The sequence below is a fragment of the Ranitomeya variabilis genome, chromosome 7, assembly GCF_051348905.1.
Source record: "Ranitomeya variabilis isolate aRanVar5 chromosome 7, aRanVar5.hap1, whole genome shotgun sequence".
NCBI lineage: Eukaryota > Metazoa > Chordata > Amphibia > Anura > Dendrobatidae > Ranitomeya > Ranitomeya variabilis.
The window spans coordinates 229069246-229094357 of NC_135238.1; the positions used below are offsets into that span (position 1 = coordinate 229069246).

Genomic DNA, 25112 nt, shown 5'->3' on the forward strand with positions numbered 1-25112 from the left:
GAATGAGATATTAAAAAAATAAATAAATACATAAAAAAGAAAAAAGGATAGAAGCATTTAAGGAGGGATAAATCTGCTTCCAAATAAACATCAAATGTAACAACATCTATTGATACGATTCTGGCTTCCCAGATCGGCTATACCTCTACTTGTATTGCAGCCTGCATCATCATCTGCTCATTATCACTGGTGGGAACGTTGTGCTTAGAAGGACACGGAATTAAGCGCCTCCTTAAATATTATGCACAATGTTAAACTTAAAAAAAAAAAAAACGAGGGGAAAGACGATGAGCGATTCACAGCACATCGACAGGGGCCGGCCGTGTCATTTTATCCTATTAAAACGGAATCAATCGCAGTCACCTGGTTACAAGCCAAGGTGATCTCTAGAGGAAAGGGAAAAAGAAAATCTGCAGCACTGGAAAAGAAAAAAAGTGCTATAATGTGCTATATGGTCCAACAGGGGGGTTCTAAGGTCACCACCGAGCATGCAGACCATTCACAGCTCCGACAACACAACAGATCAGAATATTACATGATAACTGAGTGTTTCCTAGACTCCAAAAGACATTTTGTTTCCTTTAATCCTTATAGAAAAGAATAATACAAACAGCCAACAATTAAGACCAATTTTGTGCCGTGCAAACAGGAACATGTGGCTAAATGATGATTTTGAGGCATCTGCATGTGGTTGTTTCATGCATTTTAGATTTTATTTAGAAAAATAAAATGTTTATAGTAATAAAAAGTAAATAAAAAAAATCAGTTCAAAGAAAACAGATGGAGCGTGGCTGGAGATCTAGTTCAGCTTGCTAGAAACACATGGGAGGCTTTGGACTTGGGGACAGGCTCTCAGATAGTGGAAAAACTATAGAGAAATACATTCTCCGATACATTGCAAAATACTAAATACTCCGGTACAAGGTGAACGTGCAGGATTCTTAATTTCACACACACATATACATACCCACATGCACATTTATAAAACAGTAAAAAGGGTTAAATCAGTTTTTTTACTCAACCAAAAGTAGCAAAGAAAAGAAATGTGTGTGTGTGTGTGTATATATATATATATATATATATATATATATATATATATACGGTATATATACACACTCATATACACACACGCTCACGAACACTATATAATATAAACATATGGCAACGCTTGACTTTTGCAAGGTAGATTTCCTAGCATTTTTTTTGTCTTAAAACAATGCACATCAATATCTATTAAGTTCCAGAGAAATAACATACAACTTCACAATCAGATCTTTGAGAAGAAGAAAAAAAAAACTCCACAAAATGCAATACATAGAAGCAAGTTTCTATAATATATTTCAAAAAAAATGTGCAAAAATTTATATTTGTTGTTAGTAAATACATGTGATAATGAAACACTGCATTGGTAGCACAAAACTATATAGAGAAAAAAATAAGGATGAAAAACGATAAAAAATAAAATAAGGCGTAACAGAGAGCAAATCTTGGACTTTCTCTGCAAAGATGTCACCACATACCTGAACCATCCCAGCTTCTAGCTTCATTGCAACAAATTACAGAAGATACGCTTTCCATAGCATCTACACAATTACTGTGAATTGCTCTTTGAGAGAGCGATTATTGCCACCCTGCACTTAGACGATGTTTCATGCACCTGGCAAAACAGTCTGTTAAGGCAAATACAGGAGGCTCGGAGTAAGCACACAGCCAACAGCTGCCCATGGAGTGATGTCAGTGCCTGCCCAGCCAGTAACAGAGCAGAACAACGCAAACACGTCTCAAGCTAAATTCAGATCTTCATTAGCAATTCAGTAGCAGATGATGTAAAAAAAAATAAAAAAAAAAAATGATATATCTTTTAAAATTATAAATATATATAAAAAATACATGTATATCTGTCATAGATTATATATATATATATATATATATATATATAATTTTTTTTTTTTTTTTAATTATAAATATAAAAAAGCCATGTATATCTACTATATATATATTTTTTTTAATTGTAAATGTATTATAAATATAAAAAAAGGCATGTATATATAATATATATATATATATATATATATATATAGTATATAGATATCGCTTTCAATATTTATATATATATATATATATATATATATATATATATATATATACACATATATACACATATATACACAGTAAAAGATAAATGCAGTCACGAAAATCTTAAAAACAAATACAAGAAAATTGCAGATTGTGCTCACATAAGAATAATGGCCACATATATTTTTTTTTACAGAAAGTTAGCACTTTAATCATCATTTTATGTAGTCCGGACCCCTATTGGGTTTTAGAACAATAAGAATATTTTTATACAGTACATAATATTTTTTTTCTGTTATGCAAATAGTTAAACACCTAACGGGGTACATTTGCACACTGGAGTAATTAGCAATAAAGAAAACCTGCATAAGGAACAGGAGGAGGATTACTGCTATATATCGCTGCACAAAAAAAAAAGTGAATATTTTCAATATATAAAAGGTAGAAAAATGTAACAGAGTATTAAATGCCATCTATATTGTTTGTATTTTAGTTTTTTTTTCCTTGTAGACGAATGCAGAGAATTACTAACTGCAGTAGATTGCAACCAAGGCAACATGTGTGATCGGAGTGGTGCGAATTGGAGAAATCTGGAGCTATTTTCCTCTCTGGAAGAATCTGCTGCACGCTGACATCACCCACAGCTGACTGGTAATTGGCTGCCATTGGGGCTCACTGGCGGCGTGCCTGTCACTTTAAGCATCAATGTGTCTTTACTCTACAGAACAGCCAGAGCCCATCATCCTCCACCTGCATCTTACAGCAATGTCTCCACTTCAGCCCCTCAGCCTATTAATACCCAGGGCTACCTTGGCTTTACTTATCTTGCAATGATCTTGACTTGCATTGGTTTCTTCTCCACCCAGAGCTGCACTCACAATTCTGTGGGTTTCTTGTTAGCCATCAGGTTGCTAGATTTCACATCTCACTGCAAACCCTTGCTGGTTCAGGGTCTGTACAGAGCATGCTCTGTTATGGAGCATTGTGGGAGATGTAGTTCTTACACCGGGCAATGTACATTAGTTTGATATAGAAATGAACTACATCTCCCACAATGTACTCTACTAAATTATAGGGCATTGTGGGAGCTGAAAAAAAATAAATAAAAAATTCTGCATCTCAGATAAACTGTCAGGGGTGTGCCTGTCTGCACAGCGCTCACAGACTGCAAGCACCCGACCTGCTGCATTCTCCATGTGCATAAAGGAAGTGATACAATGTAACAAGATGAGTGTTTACTAAACAATGACACAGTTATTCGCATCAATGTATCACTTCTCTGAGGAGTCCATTGCAAGGCTTTGAGCTAATCGGAAACCCTGTAAGGCTACGTTCACACGATCCGTTTTTTGCTGCGGATCCGTAGCGGAATTGCAGCTACGGATCCGCAGCCGTTTTCCATGCAGGGTACAGTACAATGTTACCCTATGGAAAACAAAACCCGCTGTGCCGACGATCCTTTTTTTCGCTGGAAAATCCGCCCGGATTTGCCAACGGAAAAAAGAAGTACCATGTCAATTCTTTCAGCGGATTCCGCTGCGGGTTTCCAACAGCACCAATAGGAAACTGCAGTTGGAAACCCGCAGTGGAATCCGCAGAAGAAAAAGGACACAAATCCGCCGAGAGAAGCACCGCCGTTTTCCACTGCGGATTTCCCCGAAAAAGGACCGGAAAAATCCGCAGTGAAAAACGGATCGTGTGAACGTAGCCTTATTCCTTAGGATGGGGGGGGGGGGGAACAAAATATTTAACCTTAGATTCACAATCTATTAAATTTTGCACCCCAGTAATGAATTAGATGTTTGGGGGTTTTTGCCTAAAAATACTCTTAAAGCTACAAAATGACATGTAGCCATTACAATAAAGGATTCCATCTTCAATGAGGCAAGAGGAAAAAAAAAAGAGCCATCAGTTTTCAACTAGATAGTGCATCAAAATGACTCCCTAAGGTAATCCATTAACCTCTTAGGTAACGTTCACATTTGCGTTGTTGGGCGCAGTGTCGTCGACGGATACCGACGCATGCATCATGCACCCCTATCTTTAACATGGGGGGCGCATGGACATGGACATGCGCCGGTATGCGTTGTCAAGCGTTTTGTGACGCATGCGTCATTTGGGCGCAACAGTCAGGCCGCAGCTGACGCTACATGATGCAGTTTTTTGAGCGTCAAATTTCATGTAAACGTCGGACGCATGCGTCACAAAACACTGCGTTGTGCATGCGTTTTGCGTTGCGTCGCCGACGCTGCGCCCAACAACGCAAATGTGAACGTAGCCTTAGATGCCCATTCCTCTGCAGAATCTGGGAGTGATAAGGGTTAATGCAGTCTACACAAAGCCAACAGTGATACAAGCAATTTTTTATTATTCACATTGATAAATGCCCAAAACTGAAAAGGGAAAAACGATCCAGTGTGAATGTTACAACAATGACTAATTAATCAAACCCTGATCAAATACTGAACGTGTGAACGTGGCCTAAATCTTGGGGTCACATCACGATTCTTTCAAAAATATCGGTCTGATTATACTAATCACGCTCTGATCAGCTTGATCAGAGTGTGAAACGATTATCGTATGCAACTACCGCATGCTGCGATTTTTTTCAGTCTGAGGAAAAAAAAAATTGGCTTGTGCATGGCCCCATAGAATAACATGGGGATGTGTGCTATCCTTCAAAACTACGGATAGCATTCCTCCGATTCTTATGGTTGTGTGCACGAGATCTAAGCAGGGGCGTAGCAATCACAGTTGCAGAGGTCACGATGAGGTGTGTGAATGAAGGGTCCACCAACCATAGCACAAACTTCAACTGGATGTGTTTCCTCGGACGCACATTCAGCTGAAGTGTATTGCGGCACAGAGACCCGCCATGTCCGTGCGCTGCAATACAGGCTGCCAACCAATCAGAGGCGGACATCGGCGTGCATGCGACTGGGGCTGCATGGCAGTGACTTCATACGCTCCCATCGCTTGCACGTTGAAGTCAACTACCGCCTTCAGAGGACGCAGGGCGGTGAAGCGGAGGGAAGGGGAGTATATAAAGGTTTATTATTTTCTATGAATCAAAGAACAGCGGCAAAATGGGGGACATATACCAGGATGGGGATATACAGAGTATATGAGTGCAGAGTAGCAGGCTTCCTAAAGAGAAACTAACAGATCTGTTAGGGCTGTCCCACACGTCCAGATAATTCCGGTACCGGAATAAATCGGTACCGGAGTTATCCATGTCCGTGTGCCTGGGAACTCACGGAGGCCATACGTGCGGCACACGTGTGCCGCCCGTATGGCGAGTGGGTACCACACGGAGCGTGTGGTACCCACGCGTGTGGTACCCTGCATCGTGCTGAAGCCGCGATTCATATGTTCCCTGCAGCAGCGTTTGCTGCAGAGAAAATATGAATAACAGTGTTTAAAATAAAGATCTATGTGTCCGCCGCCCTCCCACCCCCTGTGCGCCCCCCCGCTGTTCTGAAAATACTTACCCGCCTCCCTCGCTGCTTCCTGGTCTGGCCGCGGCTTCTAGTGTATGCTGTCACGTGGGGCCGATCATTTACAGTCATGAATATGTGGCTCCACCTCCCATAGGGGCGGAGCCGACTATTCATGATTGTAAATGAGCGGCCCCACGTGACCGCATACAGTAGGAGGCGCGGGGCAGAGAGGAAGGAGTGACAGCCAACGTGGGAGCGGGTGAGTATTTTCAGGACAGCGGGGGGGCGCACAGGGGGTGGGGGGGCGGCGGACACATAGATCTTTATTTTAAACACCATTATTCATATTTTCTCTGCAGCAAACGCTGCTGCAGGGAACATATGAATCGCGGCTTCAGCACCATGTGGGGGGGACAGCGCTTACTGTAGCGCTGTCTCCTGCACGCACACGGACCCCAGACGGAGAACGTCCGTGTGAGGTCCGTGTTTTACACGGACCCATTGACTCTATTGGGTCCGTGTCATACGTGCGCTCCCACGAACACTGACATGTCTCCGTGTTTGGCACACGGAGACACGGTCCACAAAAAATCAGTGACATCTGAACAGATGCATTGATTTTTATGGGTCTACGTGTGTCAGTGTCTCCGGTACGTGAGGAAACTGTCACCTCACGTACCGGAGCCACTGACGTGTGAAACCGGCCTTAGGCTTGCCGGCTTTTCATTTCTCCTTCCCAAACCCGACAGGATATGAGACATGGTTACATACAGTAAAACATCTCATATCCCCTTTTTTTTTTTGCATATTCCACACTACTAATGTTAGTGGTGTGTATGTGCAAAATTTGGGCGCTGTAGCTGCTAAAATAAAGGGTTAAATGGCGGAAAAAATTGGCGTGGGCTCCCGCGCAATTTTCTCCGCCAGAATGGTAAAGCCAGTGACTGAGGGCAGATATTAATAGCCAGGAGAGGGTCCATGGTTATTGGCCCCCCCGTGGCTAAAAACATCTGCCCCCAGCCACCCCAGAAAAGGCACATCTGGAAGATGCGCCTATTCTGGCACTTGGCCACTCTCTTCCCACTCCCGTGTAGCGGTGGGATATGGGGTAATGAAGGGTTAATGTCACCTTGCTATTGTAAGGTGACATTAAGTCAGGTTAATAATGGAGAGGTGTCAATTATGACACCTATCCATTATTAATCCAATAGTACGAAATAGTTAATAAAACACACACACATTATTGCAAATTATTTTAATGAAATAAAGACACAGGTTGTTGTAATATTTTATTAGACTCTTAATCCACCTGAAGACCATCGTCCTGAAACAAAGTTAAAAAACCAAATAACAATATTCCATACCTTCCGTCGTTATGTCCCACGATGTAAATCCATCTGAAGGGGTTAAATCATTTTACAGCCGGGAGCTGTGCTAATGCACTCGCTCATGCCTGTAAAACCCCAGGTACTGAATGGAAAGCAGGGTGATCTGTAGTTACCTTGAGTTGCGGTGAGGCGCCCTCTGCTGGATGTCCTCATATGAACTCAAACGTGGGAACTTTTCCAAGGCTCCAGTTCATGAGGACATCCAGCAGAGGGCGCATCACCGCAACTCAAGGTAACTACAGATTACCCCGCTTTCCATTCAGTACCTGGGGTTTTACAGGCACCAGCTAGTGCATTAGCAGAGCTCCTGGCTGTAAAATGATTTAACCCCTTCAGATGGATTTACATCGTGGGACATAACGACGGAAGGTATGGAATATTGTTGTTTGTTTTTTTAACTTTGTTTCAGGACGATGGTCTTCAGGTGGATTAAGAGTCTAATAAAATATTACAACAACCTGTGTCTTTATTTCATTAAAATACTTTGTAATCATGTGTGTGTGTTTTATTAACCATTTAGTACTATTGGATTAATAATGGATAGGTGTCATAATTGACGCCACTCCATTATTAACCTGACTTAATGTCACCATACAATAGCAAGGTGACATTAACCCTTCATTACCCCATATCCCACCGCTACACGGGAGTGGGAAGAGAGGCCAAGTGCCAGAATAGGCGCATCTTCCAGATGTGCCTTTTCTGGGGTGGCTGGGGGCAGATGTTTGTAGCCAGGGGGGGCCAATAACCATGGACCCTCTCTAGGCTATTAATATCTGCCCTCAGTCACTGGCTTTACCACTCTGGCTGAGAAAATTGCGCGGGAGCCCACGCCAATTTTTTCCCGCGATTTAACCCTTTATTTTACGAGCTACAGCGCCCAAATTTTGCACATACACACTACTAACACTAACATTAGTAGTGTGGAATATGCAAAAAAAAAGGGATATGAGATGGTTTACTGTATGTAAACCATGTCTCATATCATGTCGGGTTTAGGCAGGAGAAACAAAAAGCCGGCAATTGAATTACCGGCTTTTCTCTAACACCGCTGCGTATTTCTCGCAAGTCACACTGCTGGTCCGTGTGGAATCCGTATTTTTCTCGCCCCCATAGACTTTCATTGGCGATTTTTTTTGCGCAATACGGTGACAAACGCAGCATGCTGCGATTTTGTAGGGCCGTAGAAAGCCGTATAATACGGATCAGTAAAACACGGCTGATAGGAGCTGGGACATAAGGAATCATTGGGCCGTGTGTAATGTGTATTTTACGGGTGTATTTTCTGCGCTCATACGTCCGTAAAACTCGCTAGTGTGACACCGGCCTAACTATGTAAAAATCATATAAAGCGATTTTCTGTTTTTAGTTTTAGATTCTGTTTCTCACAGGTGAAGTATACTTATGATAACAATTACAGACTTGTGCATTCTTTGTAGGTGGGGAAACTAGCAAAATCGGCATTGTATCAAATACTTATTTTCCCCACTGTATGTACCAGGATGGGGCCCAGGATAAGGGACATATATACCAGCATGGGACATATATACCAGTATAGGGCCCAAAATAAGGGACATGTATATCAGGATGGGGCCCAGGATAAGGAACATATATACCAGGATGGGGCCCAGGATAACGGATATATACGGTATACCAGGATGGGGCCCAAAATAAGGGACATATATACCAGGATGGGGCCCAGGATAAGGGACATATACCAGGATGGGGCCCAAGATAAGGGACATGTATATCAGGATGGGGCCCAGGATAAGGGACATATACCAGGATGGGGCCCAAGATAAGGGACATGTATATCAGGATGGGACCCAGGATAAGGGACATATATACCAGTATAGGGCCCAAAATAAGGGACATGTATATCAGGATGGGGCCCAGGATAAGGAACATATATACCAGGATGGGGCCCAGGATAAGGGACATGTATATCAGGATGGGGCCCAGGATAAGGGACATATATACCAGGATGGGGCCCAGGATAAGGGACATATATACCAGGATGGGGCCCAGGATAAGGGACATATATACCAGGATGGGGCCCAGGATAAGGGACATGTATATCAGGATGGGGCCCAGGATAAGGGACATATATACCAGGATGGGGCCCAGGATAAGGGACATATATACCAGCATGGGACATATATACCAGTATAGGGCCCAAAATAAGGGACATGTATATCAGGATGGGGCCCAGGATAAGGAACATATATACCAGGATGGGGCCCAGGATAACGGATATATACGGTATACCAGGATGGGGCCCAAAATAAGGGACATATATACCAGGATGGGGCCCAGGATAAGGGACATATACCAGGATGGGGCCCAAGATAAGGGACATGTATATCAGGATGGGGCCCAGGATAAGGGACATATATACCAGGATGGGGCCCAGGATAAGGAACATATATACCAGGATGGGGCCCAGGATAAGGGACATGTATATCAGGATGGGGCCCAGGATAAGGGACATATATACCAGGATGGGGCCCAGGATAAGGAACATATATACCAGGATGGGGCCCAGGATAACGGATATATACGGTATACCAGGATGGGGCCCAAAATAAGGGACATATATACCAGGATGGGGCCCAGGATAAGGGACATATACCAGGATGGGGCCCAAGATAAGGGACATGTATATCAGGATGGGGCCCAGGATAAGGGACATATATACCAGGATGGGGCCCAGGATAAGGGACATATATACCAGGATGGGGCCCAGGATAAGGGACATGTATATCAGGATGGGGCCCAGGATAAGGGACATATATACCAGGATGGGGCCCAGGATAAGGAACATATATACCAGGATGGGGCCCAGGATAAGGGACATGTATATCAGGATGGGGCCCAGGATAAGGGACATATATACCAGGATGGGGCCCAGGATAAGGGACATATATACCAGGATGGGGCCCAGGATAAGGGACATATATACCAGGATGGGGAACATATATGCCAGGAAAGAGTCCAAGATGGCAGACATTACTACATAATGGGGGGAGGGGTGCAATTTGTATGTCCTTATAGGATTTAGAATGGTAAAAGGGCCCATACATCTGACCAACATGCACCGGGACACATCGGACTCTAGTTATGCCCCTGGCCATGTTCACGATGCATTTTGCTTTGCGCGGCTGCAATGTATGATGCAGGTGACAACCATGCCCTCCAGATCGGGAATGAATAATGCTCATTAGGTTGGTCTTACAATCCCTCGCTTCTCAGAATGCACAGTTAATAGGAAGTCCCGTTATTTCTTTGTTAGGAGTCTGGTTATAACAGGTTTAGACTTGAAACTTATTCAGGACCCTCGATTATTGGCCAGAGTGGAGACCATCCATCAAAATCCTCCTGCTCTGGAGGATTCAGCATTTCCACCCATGATGTGGAAAGTCAATTCATTGCTATGAAAACTGTTGTAATGCTTTATTTCTCCTGTGGTGGCGCTGCAGGAAAAGCGAACAATTGCTACCAGGATCCTCCACATATTATATAACCCAGCAGAAGAAGACCTCGTGATTGGTTTAATGTTAGGGCACCCCTAATACAAAAAAAAAAGTATGATCCAAAGCTGAAGGAAAACGTGAAATGCTTTTGGTGAAGTTGGAGCCATGTTCCCACATGCAAATACGCCGGGGGTTTACTGCACCAAAGTATGCAATTGCAATCTGCTCTGATGCAGTGGGGCCATTCACATGTCTGTGATTTTTCGCAGACCGAGATGTCCAATTTTTATCAGAGGGTCAGATCAAAATCAGCCGTGCAAGTCAATAAGGCCGGGGTCACACTGGAGAGTTTTACGGACGTATGAGGCGCAAAAACTACGCATTGCACACGGACCAATGATTCTCTATGGGGCAGCTCCTATCTGCCCTATATTTCTCAGCTGTATTTTACGGGCATAGAAAATCGCAGCATGCGGAGTTTGTCAGCGTATTGCGCAAAAAAGCTGCCAATGAAAGTCTATGGGGGCGAGAAAAATACGGATTATACACGGACCATCAGTGTGACTTGCGAGAAATACGCAGCGGTGTTCTATAGAAAAGCCGGTAATTCAGCGCGGTGTACAGTAAAATCACACTGACAGGTTAGAATAGCATAAATGTCTACACATAGTATAGAAAAATGTTTAGAATTGAGAGTCCTCAGTGGTTGATACCTTTTAATGGCTAACTGACAAGATGGTAACAAATTGCAGCTTTCGAGACTACACAGGTCTCTTCATCAGGCATAGACTAAAAGAAATTCTGAAAAATCACATATTTATGCACAACATAGCACAGAAAAAAAAAAAAAACATGGATAAGACAGGTGACATGAAGCAGAATTACCATGCGTGATAAACAGTTATGTCCATAAATATTGGGCCAGTTCTTAGATAAGGATTGTTTTATTGTCCTCTGATTGGGGTCGGGTTCTGTTGTGATGACCCCTCATAGTCTGAGGGGCAAGTTCCTTAGTTGATGGAAAAAGACATAAATCCATGCGACACATTCATTCCTGCACTAAGACAGTCAAAGGTCGTCATCAGTTTATATTCCCATATTCTTCTGTCTCTCTGAGATTTGAAGCTACCATTAATACAAGTAATTTAATGTCCATAATGTTATGATTAGCTAGAGCCCCCACATTTTGCACACACACTCTACTAACATTATTAGGCTACGTTCACATTTGCGTTGTGCGCCGCAGCGTCGGCGCCGCAACGCACAACGCAAACAAAAACGCGGCAAAACGCATGCACAACGCTGCGTTTTGCGCCGCATGCGTCTTTTTCTATTGATTTTGGACGCAGCAAAAATGCAACTTGCTGCGTCCTCTGCGCCCGGACGCGTGCGCCGCAGTGACGCATGCGGCGCAAAACGCAAGTGCACCGCATGTCCATGCGCCCCCATGTTAAATATAGGGGCGCATGACGCATGCGGCGCCCGACGCTGCGGCGCACAACGCAAATGTGAACGTAGCCTTAGTGAGGAATATGCACAAAAAAAGGGATATGAAATGGTTTACTGTATGTAAACCATGTCTAATATCCTGTCGGGTTTGGGAAGGAGATAGGAAAAACCGGCAATTGAATTACCGGCCTTTCTGCTATCTAGCGCTGTAATAAAATATATTTTATATATATATATATATATATATATATATATATATATATATATATATATATATATATATATATATATATATATATTTAGACTGTATATATATTTTCACAAATACTTGAGCCCATGGATCCATTCTATGTCCATTTTGCAAGCCGGCGAGAAAATCTCGCTGTACGGATGCCATATGGATTACATTCGGAGGTTTACAAGCGCAAAATACGCAGCCACACGCTGCCTACGGATGACATACGGATCGCTGTTTTGGGATCATTTCTGCGAACTGCGCATGTAAAATACGGACCATATTTCCCTACGCCTAGTGTGACGCAGGCCTAAGTCTGTGAAAAAAAAATCTGGTCACACCTGGAAGACTGCTAGAGTCTCTGCATTGCTTTTGCATTCTGCAGCCAATCACTAGCTGCAGCAATGGCGCCAAAGTTGTTGATCGGCTGCAGCGGTGACTTGTCACTGGGTGTAGTGGTCAACATGCCGCATCATCACTGGAGTCCAGTATACAAGGACTGGTAGGGGGTCAGGGAAGTGTCTGCATCAGGGCAGTAGGGTATTAGTAGAGTTTTCCTACTTTGGGAATTTTATGGGATTACAAGTTGCTTGTAAATACTTGTATGGGGTTAGATAACTTCTTATCTACGCTCAACTGACACCTTAAAGTTTTTAGACATTGTAGCTTTCGTCAACACAAAAGCTCTACAAGGATATATGGGATTTCATAGAAGGAGCCTTTTGCTCGGTAGCCACTATGCTCTAATTCTCGAAAAGTCGACCCGTCCATGTAGGACTTAGGCAACCATTTATTTCTGTGTAATTCAATATGTCCTCTGCAGTGGCCACTAGTGAGCATTTACATGGCAGGTCGCTGTTCGGCCAGTGATATCACCTGATCGCCAAATCGATCAGAAGCAAGATTTGTACCGGCCATCCCCACCTCAATCCTGAATAAAATATATCAAATGTGTATATATATGTGTATATATATATATATATATATATATATATATATATATATATATATATATATATATATATATATATATACATACATACATACATATATATATACACAGATATATATATATATATATATATATATATATATATATATATATATATATATATATATATATATACACTAGATGGCAGCCCGATTCTAAAGAATCGGGAGTCTAGAATCCATATATACTTTATTTATTCAAATGTAAGAATAATACAATTAATAAATAATAGTAAGAAAGAACAAAAAATGGCTGCACTCACCAGCTCTTGACAATTCTTGTTATTTAAGGTACAGTTACACAGGATCCATGAACATGCTTATGAGGGGAGTGATGAAAGACATCAGACAACAACTTTGCGTGTTGTGGCAAATGCCACAACAACGGTTCTTTGCTTAAGAACAATAATGTAAATAATAAATAATATGTATCAATAACTATGTATATTGGTATGTTCTTTCTTGGCACAAATTGCAGGAAGTAGTATTCTAGGCAATTATATATTAGATGGGCATTTCCTGAAGGAAATACATGGTGCTTGAACAGCGCTACCAGCTTTACAGCAGCACTTTTCACACACGGGACTGGGGGGCGCGCTTACTTTTGCACCCGGGGCCGGGGGCGCGCTTACTTTTGCACCCGGAGGCGCACTTACTTTTGCACCCGGGGGCGCACTTACTTTTGCACCCGGGGGCGCACTTACTTTTGCACCCGGGGGCGCACTTACTTTTGGTGGGCGGGGCTCCTCGGCCTCCGATTTGGTGGGTGGGGCCCCTCGTCCTCCGATTTGGTGGGTGGGGACCCTCGGCCTCCGATTTGGTGGGCGGGGACCGGCCTCCGATTTGGTGGGCGGGGACCCTCGGCCTCCGATTTGGTGGGCGGGGACCCTCGACCTCCGATTTGGTGGGCGGGGACCCTCGGCCTCCGCTTTGGTGGGCGGGGCCCCTCTGCCTCCGATTTGGTGGGCGGGGTCCCTCTGCCTCCGATTTGGTGGGCGGGGACCCTCGGCCTCCGCTTTGGTTGGCGGGGCCCCACGGCCTCCGATTTGGTGGGCGGGGTCCCTCTGCCTCCGCTTTGGTGGGCGGGGCCGCTCGGCCTTCGATTTGGTGGGCGGGGCTCCTCGGCCTCCGATTTGGTGGGCGGGGCCCCTTATCCTCCGATTTGGTGGGCGGGGACCCTCGGCCTCCGATTTGGTGGGCGGGGACCCTCGGCCTCCGATTTGGTGGGCGGGGACCCTCGGCCTCCGCTTTGGTGGGCGGGGGCCCGTCGGCCTCCGATTTGGTGGGCGGGGCCCCTCGGCCTCCGATTTGGATGGCGGGGACCCTCGGCCTCCGATTTGGTGGGCGGGGACCCTCGGCCTCCGATTTGGAGGGCGGGGACCCCCGGCCTCCGATTTGGTGGGCGGGGACCCCCGGCCTCCGATTTGGTGGGCGGGGACCCTCGGCCTCCGATTTGGTGGGCGGGGACCCTCGGCCTCCGATTTGGTGGGCGGGGACCCTCGGCCTCCGATTTGGTGGGCGGGGACCCTCGGCCTCCGATGTGGTGGGCGGGGACCCTCGGCCTCCGATGTGGTGGGCGGGGACCCTCGGCCTCCGATGTGGTGGTCGGGGCCCCTCGGCCTCCGCTTTGGTGGGCGGGTCGGGGCCCCTCGGCCTCCGCTTTGGTGGGCGGGGCCGCTCGGCCTTCGATTTGGTGGGCGGGTCGGGGCCCCTCGGCCTCCGCTTTGGTGGGCGGGGCCGCTCGGCCTTCGATTTGGTGGGCGGGGCTCCTCGGCCTCCGATTTGGTTGGCGGGGCCCCTCGGCCTCCGATTTGGTGTGTGCTCTGCCTGGGGCCACTGTGCTCTGCCTGGGGCCCCATATGCTGCCTGGGGCCCCTGTGCTCTGCCTGGGGCCCCTGTGCTCTGCCTGGGGCCCCTGTGCTCTGCCTGGGGCCCCTGTGCTCTGCCTGGGGCCCCTGTGCTCTGCCTGGGGCCCCTGTGCTCTGCCTGGGGCCCCTGTGCTCTGCCTGGGGCCCCTGTGCTCTGCCTGGGGCCCCTGTGCTCTGCCTGGGGCCCCTGTGCTCTGCCTGGGGCCCCTGTGCTCTGCCTGGGGCCCCTGTGCTCTGCCTGGGGCCCCTGTGCTCTGCCTGGGGCCCCTGTGCTCTGCCTGGGGCCCCTGTGCTCTGCCTGGGGCCCCATGTTCTGCCTGGGGCCACTGTGCTCTGCCTGGGGCCCCTGTGCTCTGCCTGGGACCACTGTGCTCTGCCTGGGACCACTGTGCTCTGCCTGGGGCCCCATATGCTGCCTGGGGCCCCTGTACTCTGCCTGGGGCCACTGTGCTCTGCCTGGGGCCCCATATGCTGCCTGGTGCCCCTGTGCTCTGCCTGGGGCCCCATATGCTGCCTGGGGCCCCTGTGCTCTGCCTGGGGCCCCTGTGCTCTGCCTGGGGCCCCATGTTCTGCCTGGGGCCCCTGTGCTCTGCCTGGGGCCCCATATGCTGCCTGGGGCCCCTGTGCTCTGCCTGGGGCCCCATATGCTGCCTGGGGCCCCTGTACTCTGCCTGGGGCCCCTGTGCTCTGCCTGGGGCCCCATATGCTGCTTGGGGCCCCTGTGCTCTGCCTGGGGCCCCTGTGCTCTGCCTGGGGCCCCATGTTCTGCCTGGGGCCCCTGTGCTCTGCCTGGGGCCACTGTGCTCTGCCTGGGGCCCCATATGCTGCCTGGGGCCCCTGTGCTCTGCCTGGGGCCCCATATGCTGCCTGGGGCCCCTGTGCTCTGCCTGGGGCCCCATAGGCTGCCTGGGGCCCCTGTGCTCTGCCTGGGACCACTGTGCTCTGCCTGGGGCCCCATATGCTGCCTGGGGCCCCTGTGCTCTGCCTGGGGCCCCATATGCTGCCTGGGGCCCCTGTGCTCTGCCTGGGTGTAGGACACTGGTGACGTCACTTATCTCCGGACATTAGCTCCGGACATTAGCTCCGGACATTAGCTCCGGACAAAGCCACGGAAGTTGGCACAAATTGCAGGAAGTAGTATTCTAGGCAATTATATATTAGACTAGATATATATATATATATATATATATATATATATATATATATATATATATATATATATATATATATATATATATTCATTACATCATTTCATTCTGGTACATATGTATCTCACCCTAGCCCCGTGCTGGTATATACATCGCCCATTCTGCTATATGTCCCTTATCCCGGGCCCCATCCTGGTAAATATGTCCCTCGTTCTGCCAATGTTCTCTAAATTATAGCAGAAAATAAACCATTATACTCACTAGTATAATGCACTCCCCATTGTCCTCCATATAGTATAATGAATCAATATAGTCATCCATAAGGTATAATGTACCCCCCATAGTCATCCTACAAAATATAATGCACCCCGATAGTAATCCTATAAAGTATAATGTACCCTGTACTCATCCTATAAAGTATAATGCACCCCATAGTAATCCTATAAAGTATAATGCACCCCATAGTCATCCTATAAAGTATAATGCACACCATAGTCATCCTATAAAGTATAATGCACCCCATAGTCATCCTATAAAGTATAATGCACCCCATAGTCATCCTATAAAGTATAGTGCACCCCATAGTCATCCTATAAAGTATAATGCACCCCCATAGTCATCCTATAAAGTATAATGCACCCCATAGTCATCCTATAAAGTATAATGCACCCCATAGTCATCCTATAAAGTATAATGCACCCCCATAGTCATCCTATAAAGTATAGTGTACCCCCATAGTCATCCTATAAAGTATAATGCACCCCCATAGCCATCCTATAAAGTATAGTGTACCCCCATAGTCATCCTATAAAGTATAATGCACCCCATAGTCATCCTATAAAGTATAATGCACCCCATAGTCATCCTATAAAGTATAGTGCACCCCATAGTCATCCTATAAAGTATAATGCACCCCCATAGTCATCATATAAAGTATAATGCACCCCCATAGCCATCCTATAAAGTATAGTGTACCCCCATAGTCATCCTATAAAGTATAATGCACCCCATAGTCATCCTATAAAGTATAGTGCACCCCCATAGTCATCCTATAAAGTATAATGCACCCCATAGTCATCCTATAAAGTATAATGCACCCCATAGTCATCCTATAAAGTATAATGCACCCCCATAGTCATCATATAAAGTATAATGCACCCCCATAGCCATCCTATAAAGTATAGTGTACCCCATAGTCATCCATAAAGTATAATGCACTCCCATAGTCATCCTATAAAGTATAATGCACCCCATAGTCATCCATAAAGTATAATGCACCCCCATAGCCATCCTATAAAATATAATGCACCCCACAGTCATCCTATAAAGTATAATGCACTCCCATAGTAATCCTATAAAGTATAATGCACCCCCATAGTCATCCTATAAAGTATAATGCACCCCATAGTCATCCTATAAAGTATAATGCACCCCCATAGTCATCCTATAAAGTATAATGCACTCCCATAGTAATCCTATAAAGTATAATGCACCCCATAGTCATCCATAGTAGTATGGCCATTGATTTTTTTAAAATAAATACTCACCGTTTCTTTGCTCTAGCGACACAAGCGTCCTCTTTTTAAGTCGTCAGATGACTTTGGCGTGCGACGGGATCGTGTACATTCCGACGTCAGTTTCTGGCCTCTGATTGGCTGGCGTGTATTGTAGAGCGCAGACCCCCGCGCGCCACAATACACTTCAATTGTATGTGCGTCCGAGAATGCACATCCAGTTGCAGCTTTTTCTAGCGTCGGTGGTCATCCGAGCCATTATGCCACTGCCTGCAGCGATCATCTGATCACCTACCTACCTGGCTTCATATGAAAAGGACTGGTGAAAAAGCGCTTTAAGATGGAAGTCGCAGGCCCTATTTATTCTAAAATATTCTGTGTTTTCCATTAATTGGGTTGTTCCCAATGGGGATTCAAAGGAAGATGTAGGGGAAAAAATGATAATTCTTCCTCCTGAAGATTTTCCCACAAGGATATGACAATCACACATGATAAACCACTTCTAATCGCCATTCTATAAGCTTTTATCATTTCCTGTGGGAACATAGCTTGTCACCGCTTCTCCAATGTAGCTATTTCTACAGCAGGGGGCAAATAATGTACCATTAAAATAAATAAATCTATATCTATATATACACACAGGTTTTTTTTTTCTCCTTTTTGTCCTAAATTTTATGAATCGTGATCTGTCATTTTCTGCAGATATTGCCGTTACAAATATCCCGGTTGTGCCCCGCCAGGACCTGACTTCTCACTGACATCACATCAGAAACGTCAGCTCCCTGCTATCCTTAGTATGTGGCCATTTCTGCACAATATGGACAAAGTGAGAAGATACTGGGGCCCCAACATCCAATTAATAAAAAGGTTGGTTGTGATTCTCAGCATCCGCATGGTGAAGCGTTAGTGCATATTTTTAGAATTATAGGCTGAAAAAATCACCACTGCCGAAATACAATACCGCCATACACTGCTCAAAAACTACCTCCATAAGGCTAAAAGAATACCGCCAACACACGACATAGAGTAATATCTATTGAGATACCTGGGTAAATTCACAAGACAGTCACAAGTGCTGATGAGCTGAAGGGCAATTAGGTCAGTGGGGGCGCAGCTTCCCCCCCCATGGTTTTACCATATTGCGGTTACTCTAATATTTACCGCTCCAGCAAATTCTTCTCGGACAAAATTGAGGACTGTGAAAAATCCTTCTAACAATTAATAACTAGACCCCAGTACAAGACAAACAGCAGTAAAACATGCACAAAACTAATACAAAGTACATAAGCTGCAGACAATGGATCCGTTATTGCTTTTGCACCTTTTTTTCGTATAGATTTTTATTTCCAACAAATTCTTTTAATATGTACTTTTTTCTAACCCCTTCACGCAGCGGCCCTTTTCGTTTTTGCGTTTTCGTTTTTCGCTCCCCTCCTTCCCAGAGCCATAACTTTTATTATTTTTCCGTCAATATGGCCATGTGAGGGCTTATTTTTTGCGGGACGAGTTGTACTTTTGAACGACTCCATTGGTTTTACCATGTCTTGTACTAGAAAACGGGAAAAAAATTCCAAGTGTGAAATTGCAAAAAAAGTGCAATCTCACACTTGTTTTTTGTTTGGCTTTTTTGCCAGGTTCACTAAATGCTAAAACTGACCTTATATTATGATTCTCCAGGTCATTACGAGTTCAAAGACACCAAATATGTCTAGGTTATTTTTTATCTAAGAGGTGAAAAAAAATTCAAAACTTTGCTAATAAAAAAAAAAAAAAACGCACTATTTTCCAATACCCGTAGCGTCTCCATTTTTCGTGATCTGGGGTCGGGTGAGGGCTTATTTTTTGCGTGCCGAGCTGATGTTTTTAATGATACCACTTTTTGTGCAGATACGTTCTTTTGATCGCCCGTTATTGCATTTTAATGCAATGTCGCGGCGAACAAAAAAAACGTATTTCTGGAGTTTCGATTTTTCTCTCGCTACGCTTTTTTTTACTTTTGCCATGCTTCAATAGCCTCCATGGGAGGCTAGAAGTTGGCACCACTCGATCGGCTCAGCTACATAGCAGCGATCATTAGATCGCTGCTATGTAGCTGAAATGCAGGCTTGCTATGAGCACCGACCACAGGGTGGCGCTCACAGCAGGCCAGCATCAGTAACCATAGAGGTCTCACGGACCTCTATGGTTACCATCCTGATGCATTGCCGACCCGATCATGTGATGGGGGTCGGCGATGCGCTCATTTCCAGCCGCGCGGCCGGAAGCGGTAGTTAAATGCCGCTGTCAGCGTTTGACAGCGGCATTTAACAGGTTAATAGCGGCAGGTGAATCACGATTTCACCCGCCGCTATTGCGCGCACATGTCATCTGTACAAAACAGCTGACATGTCGCGACTTTGATGTGGGCTCACTGCCGGAGCCCACATCAAAGGGGGAGATACGACATGCGCAGTACCAGTTTATTTTTTAAGTTTTACCATTTTTTTTATGCTCGCCACTTTTTTTTTTCCAGATATCTAAGGCCGATTCATCAATTGTGACTTTTTAACAAGTCGCTAAATACTTGTACAAATTAAGTCCATGCCCTTTTTCCCTGGTGTTTTTTTTGGCGCATAGTGTTAATTGTGCGTGTGACTTTTTAACACGCGACTTTCTGCTTTGAAAAAAGAGGTGCAAAACAAACAAACAAAAAGTTAAAGATGTAATTAAAGAGCATTTTTTATTTTGCAGAAAATATATTAATTGCATGCACCATTTTGAAGAATTTGTGCTTAAAAAAGAGGGACTTCTAAGAAAAAGTAAATTATGAATTGAGCACAATATGTAAAGAATCTGCACTTACATTTAAGGCCGGCGATTACTCGGGGGCGCTCGCTCGCCTTCTTCCTTCTTTGGTCACCAATTGCACTAAGGGGAAGAACCGAGCTCAAGGCCGACGTAACCTGTTCTTCAGCTTCCAAGACGGTGTCATTCACCTATGTGATGGAGGACACGACCAGTTAACTACAGGTTCTGATGAACATTGAGCGGCAGATGAGTTTTTGAACTTTTCCCCATTATACAAAAATACACATTAAAGTTATATAACCAAGAGACAAACGTCACCACTAAGACATAAATCTTCAACTTCTAGGTTGACTCCATTCCTTTCCTTCTGACGGCACAACCACATTAACGGACAGTCCTAGGTCACCGAATCCCATAAAATCAGCACTCTCCAAAAAAACTGCGCAGCTGGGGAAGTTGCACGTTTTACTTTAGGACCCTTTCACTTGGCTCCATCACATCATGCACAGTTATCGACGGCCCTGTCCCCACCAACATCATATTAGAGGACATATTAGCCTGACTCCACAAGGTCAGAGCAATTATCTACTGATAGTGTCATCACATGGCCTGGGTAGCTCTATAAACAGTCAAAAATAAGGAAAAATATACATTTACAGTGAATTTGTAAAATATAGTTGAAAAAAATATTCTTAGAAAAAAATCTGTGACATTGGGTAAAATATTTAAAGATTATTTATACATTTTATTTGAAAAATTTAAGTTTTTAAATTCTATCAAGATGTTAAAAAAATAAAAAGCAGGCATCTACTAAATCTGTAAGGCCACTGTACACATTTAGTGTAAAGTGGTTGAAATCTGCTGACTTTGGTGGAAGCTGCCAACCATCTAACTTGGATGGAGAGCGTCCCGAATCCCAACTCTCCTCCATCATCTTCAAGAACCGAGCATGTTGAATTTCAGAAGTTCTGGAGGTAACCAGCAGCGCCTTAGTCAACTCTTCTTATGAGTCACTGGAGGCTTGTGCAGCACACATAAGAAGAGTTGACCGAGGCACTGCCGGTTGCCTCTAGAACCTCTGAAAGTCAACATAGAATAGCTGCTGGCCAAAGGTTTGGCAGGTAGATATCCAAGTTGTCTAGGCACCTAAAGACTCTGGCTATTCAGACGCCTTCTTGGCCTCTGCTGGCCACCGATTCATGCAGAGTGGGAGCACCACCGATTGTTCCTGTCCATCTTGGTATGACGCCCCTACATTATACAAAGGATCATAGAAGTAACAGTAGAAGTTTCCACTTTTCCGAGTTTTGGCCACACACAGATTTTTGTCTCTTAATTCTTCTACAGCTACAGTAGTCACGGCACACAAGTCGCACCCATACCAAGTCAATGCAACTTTAATGTTACCCTACGGAGAAAAAGAGTACAAATTACAGAGAAATCCTACCTAGAAAGAAAAGAAGTCGCACAACTCAAAAAATAAAAGCAGCAAGATCACGTAAAATCCGGCACATTGACAGCCTCTCTCCGCAGTCTACAGGTTTATTGCCAAGTAAATGTGTGTTTAGCGGAGCAAAAAAAAAAAGCTCTAATGGCAGTGCCATCCGTACTGCTCTGATTCCCTGTGTGCCCCCCCACCCCGGAGCCGCAGCTCGCTCACTCAACTTTTTGATTAACATTTTCTTCCTTATTTATTCCAAGGAGATGAATTTCCAAAACGAATCTTAAGTGACGTGCGATGGGTCCTAGATTTGATCTCAAGGTTGGTCACATTGATGTTTTTCCTACTTGAAAAATCCAACAATGGATAAAAAAAGAAGCAAATAGTTGGTGAGGACTAAAGTAATACCAAGCATCCCACGTGGGACTGGTGCCCCTTACCTTAAATAACAGCCCTCTCCCCTGACTCCCCCATAGATATTAAAGCCAAGTGGGCATGTGTTCCCTACGGGGGGAGCACAATAAGCCGCTGCCATACACCTCTACCTGCAGAACAAAACGATTGGAGAATATAAAACAAAACCCTCCTGGATCCTCATTTACCCGGACATCATCTATCACGGGGGAGTCGGATGGACCACATACACATTAGAAGCTGGAAATTCGTGGGTTCAGCCAACTTTTGTCTGATACACAGACACTGCCATGGAAAAATCCATTCCGCGCGAAAGAGATGACAGAGATGTCTCTTGAAGCAATGACTCCAGCAGCCGTCCGCTCCTTGTGAATCTCCCCACATTTTTGAATGGCCTTTTCTTAACAATCCTTTCCAGGCTGCGGTTATCCCGGTTGCTTGTGCACCTTTTTCTACCACACTTTTTCCTTCCACTCCACTTTCCATTAATATTCTTGGATACAGCACTCTGTGAACAGCCGGCTTCTTTACCAATGACCTTTTGTGGCTTCCCTTCCTTGTGGAGTGTGTCAGTGACGCCTTCTGGACACCTGTCAGGTCAGCAGTCTTCCCCATGATTGTGGAGCCTAATGAAACAGACTAAGGGACCTTTTTAAACGCTAAGAAAGCCTTTGCAGGTGTTTTTTGTTATTCTAATTTACTGAGATAAAGACTTTTGGGTTTTCATTGGCTGTAAGCCATAATCATCAACATTGACAGAAATAAACACTTGAAATAGATCACTGTGTGCAATGACTCTATAGAATATATGAGATTCACTTTTTGTATTGAAGAACTGAAATAAATTAACTTTTTGATGATATTCTAATTTTGTGAGAAGCACCTGTATATCATAATATACAGTTAGGTCCATATATATATATATTTGGACAGGGACAACATTTTTCTAATTTTGGTTATAGACATTACCACAATGAATTTTTAACAAAACAATTCAGATGCCGTTGAAGTTCAGACTTTCAGCTTTCATTTGAGGGTATCCACATTAAAATTGGATGAAGGGTTTAGGAGTTTCAGCTCCTTAACATGCGCCACCCTGTTTTTAAAGGGACCAAAAGTAATTAGACAGATTCAATAATTTTAAATAAAATGTTCATTTCTAGTACTTGGTTGAAAACCCTTTGTTGGCAATGACTGCCTGAAGTCTTGAGCTCATGGACATCACCAGACGCTGTGTTTCCTGGGTGTTTTTATAAACTATTTTACAACTATTATTGTAAACACAGATATGGCTATATAATATGTAAATGATTGTGAACTATATGTATACTAGCTGTACTACCCGGCTTCGCCCGGGTTAATGACTGCTGTTAGCAAAATAGAATGTGTTAACAAAAATTTATTCTGCACACAAAAACCACAAAACAAATAGATAGAAATGTAATTATTAAAAGGCAAAAACTAAGCAAATAGAAGCATTTCACAACATATATTAGCTTTGTTATACTGAGAATGTCTTTGTTGCCTATATTAACCAATCAGAGCTCAGGTTAATTAACTGTAGCAAAATAGAAGCTGAGCTGTGATTGGTTGCTATTGGCAGCCTGATAAATCCCCAGCCAACAGGAAGCCCTCCCCCCTGGCAGTATATATTAGCTCACACATACACATAATAGACAGGTCATGTGACTGACAGCTGCCGTATTTCCTATATGGTACATTTGTTGCTCTTGTAGTTTGCTTATTAATCAGATTTTTATTTTTGAAGGACAATACCAGACTTGTGTGTGTTTTAGGGCGAGTTTTATGTGTCAAGTTGTGTGTGTTGAGTTGCGTGTGGCGACATGCATGTAGCGACTTTTGTGAGATGAGTTTTGTGTGGCGACATGCGTGTAGCAACATTTTGTGTGTTGAGTTGCATGTGACAGGTTAGTGTAGCAAGTTGTGTGCAGCAAGATTTGTGCATGGCGAGTTTTGCGCGTGGCGAGTTTTATGTGTGGTGCATTTTGAGTATGTGCAAGTTTTGTGTGAGGCAACTTTTGCATGTGGTGCAACTTTTGTACATGTGGCAATTTTTCTGTGTGTGCAAGTTTTGCATGAGGTGAGTTTTCCATGAGGTGAGTTTTGCACGTGTGGCGAGTTTTGCGTGAGCCTAGTTTTGCATATGGCGAGTTTTGCATGTAGCGAGTTTTGAGTGGTGACTTTTGTGTTTCGACTTTTATGTGGCGAGGTTGGTGTGTGTGTGTGGTGAAATGTGTGCTGAGGGTGGTATATGTGTTCAAGCACGTGGTAGTGTGTGGCGCATTTTGTGTTTGTGTTCATATCCCCGTGTGTGGTGAGTATCCCATGTCGGGGCCCCACCTTAGCAACTGTACGGTATATACTCTTTGTCGCCATCGCTCTCATTCTTTAAGTCCTCATTGTTCACATCTGGCAGCTGTCAATTTTCCTCCAACACTTTTCCCTTCACTTTTTCCCCATTATGTAGATAGGAGCAAAATTGTTTGGTGAATTGGAACGCGCGGGGTTAAAATTTCACCTCACAACATAGCCTATGACGCTCTCGGGGTCCAGACGTGTGACTGTGCAAAATTTTGTGGCTGTAGCTGCGACGGTACAGATGCCAATCCCGGACATACACACATACATACATACACACATTCAGCTTTATATATTAGATATACCTGTATGTAATCTCCTGTATATAGTATATACCTGTGTGTCATCTCACCTATATATAGTATATATCTGTGTGTCATCTCCTGTATATAGTATATACCTGTATGTCATCTCCTCCTATACATAGCATATACCTGTGTCATCTCCTCCTGTATATACTATATACCTGTAGGTAATCTGCTCCTGTATATAGTATATACCTGTGTGTCA

General features: G+C 44.4%; 1 protein-coding gene and 1 long non-coding RNA gene across 27 annotated transcripts in view; one reads left to right on the plus strand and one right to left on the minus strand.

Moving 5' to 3' along the window:
* The window catches only part of LOC143784608 (uncharacterized), an 86781-nt gene extending 64573 nt beyond the window's left edge, over nt 1-22208 (plus strand). For all 6 annotated transcript variants that reach the window (XR_013217848.1, XR_013217845.1, XR_013217846.1 and 3 more), the window contains 3 exons: nt 2587-2727; nt 18284-18448; nt 21716-22208. This is a non-coding gene — a long non-coding RNA (uncharacterized LOC143784608). The remainder of the gene's footprint in view (nt 1-2586; nt 2728-18283; nt 18449-21715) is intronic.
* The window catches only part of R3HDM1 (R3H domain containing 1), a 149796-nt gene that overhangs the window by 56988 nt on the left and 67696 nt on the right, over nt 1-25112 (minus strand). For 13 of the 21 annotated variants that reach the window (XR_013217840.1, XR_013217838.1, XM_077273051.1 and 10 more), the window contains exon 2: nt 20424-20556. The gene's annotated coding sequence lies outside the window, so the exon portion shown is untranslated. Of the gene's footprint in view, nt 1-143; nt 326-1520; nt 1683-20423; nt 20557-25112 lie in introns of those variants that run through there. The other 8 variants (XR_013217841.1, XM_077273057.1, XM_077273048.1 and 5 more) reach the window with 5 other exon arrangements.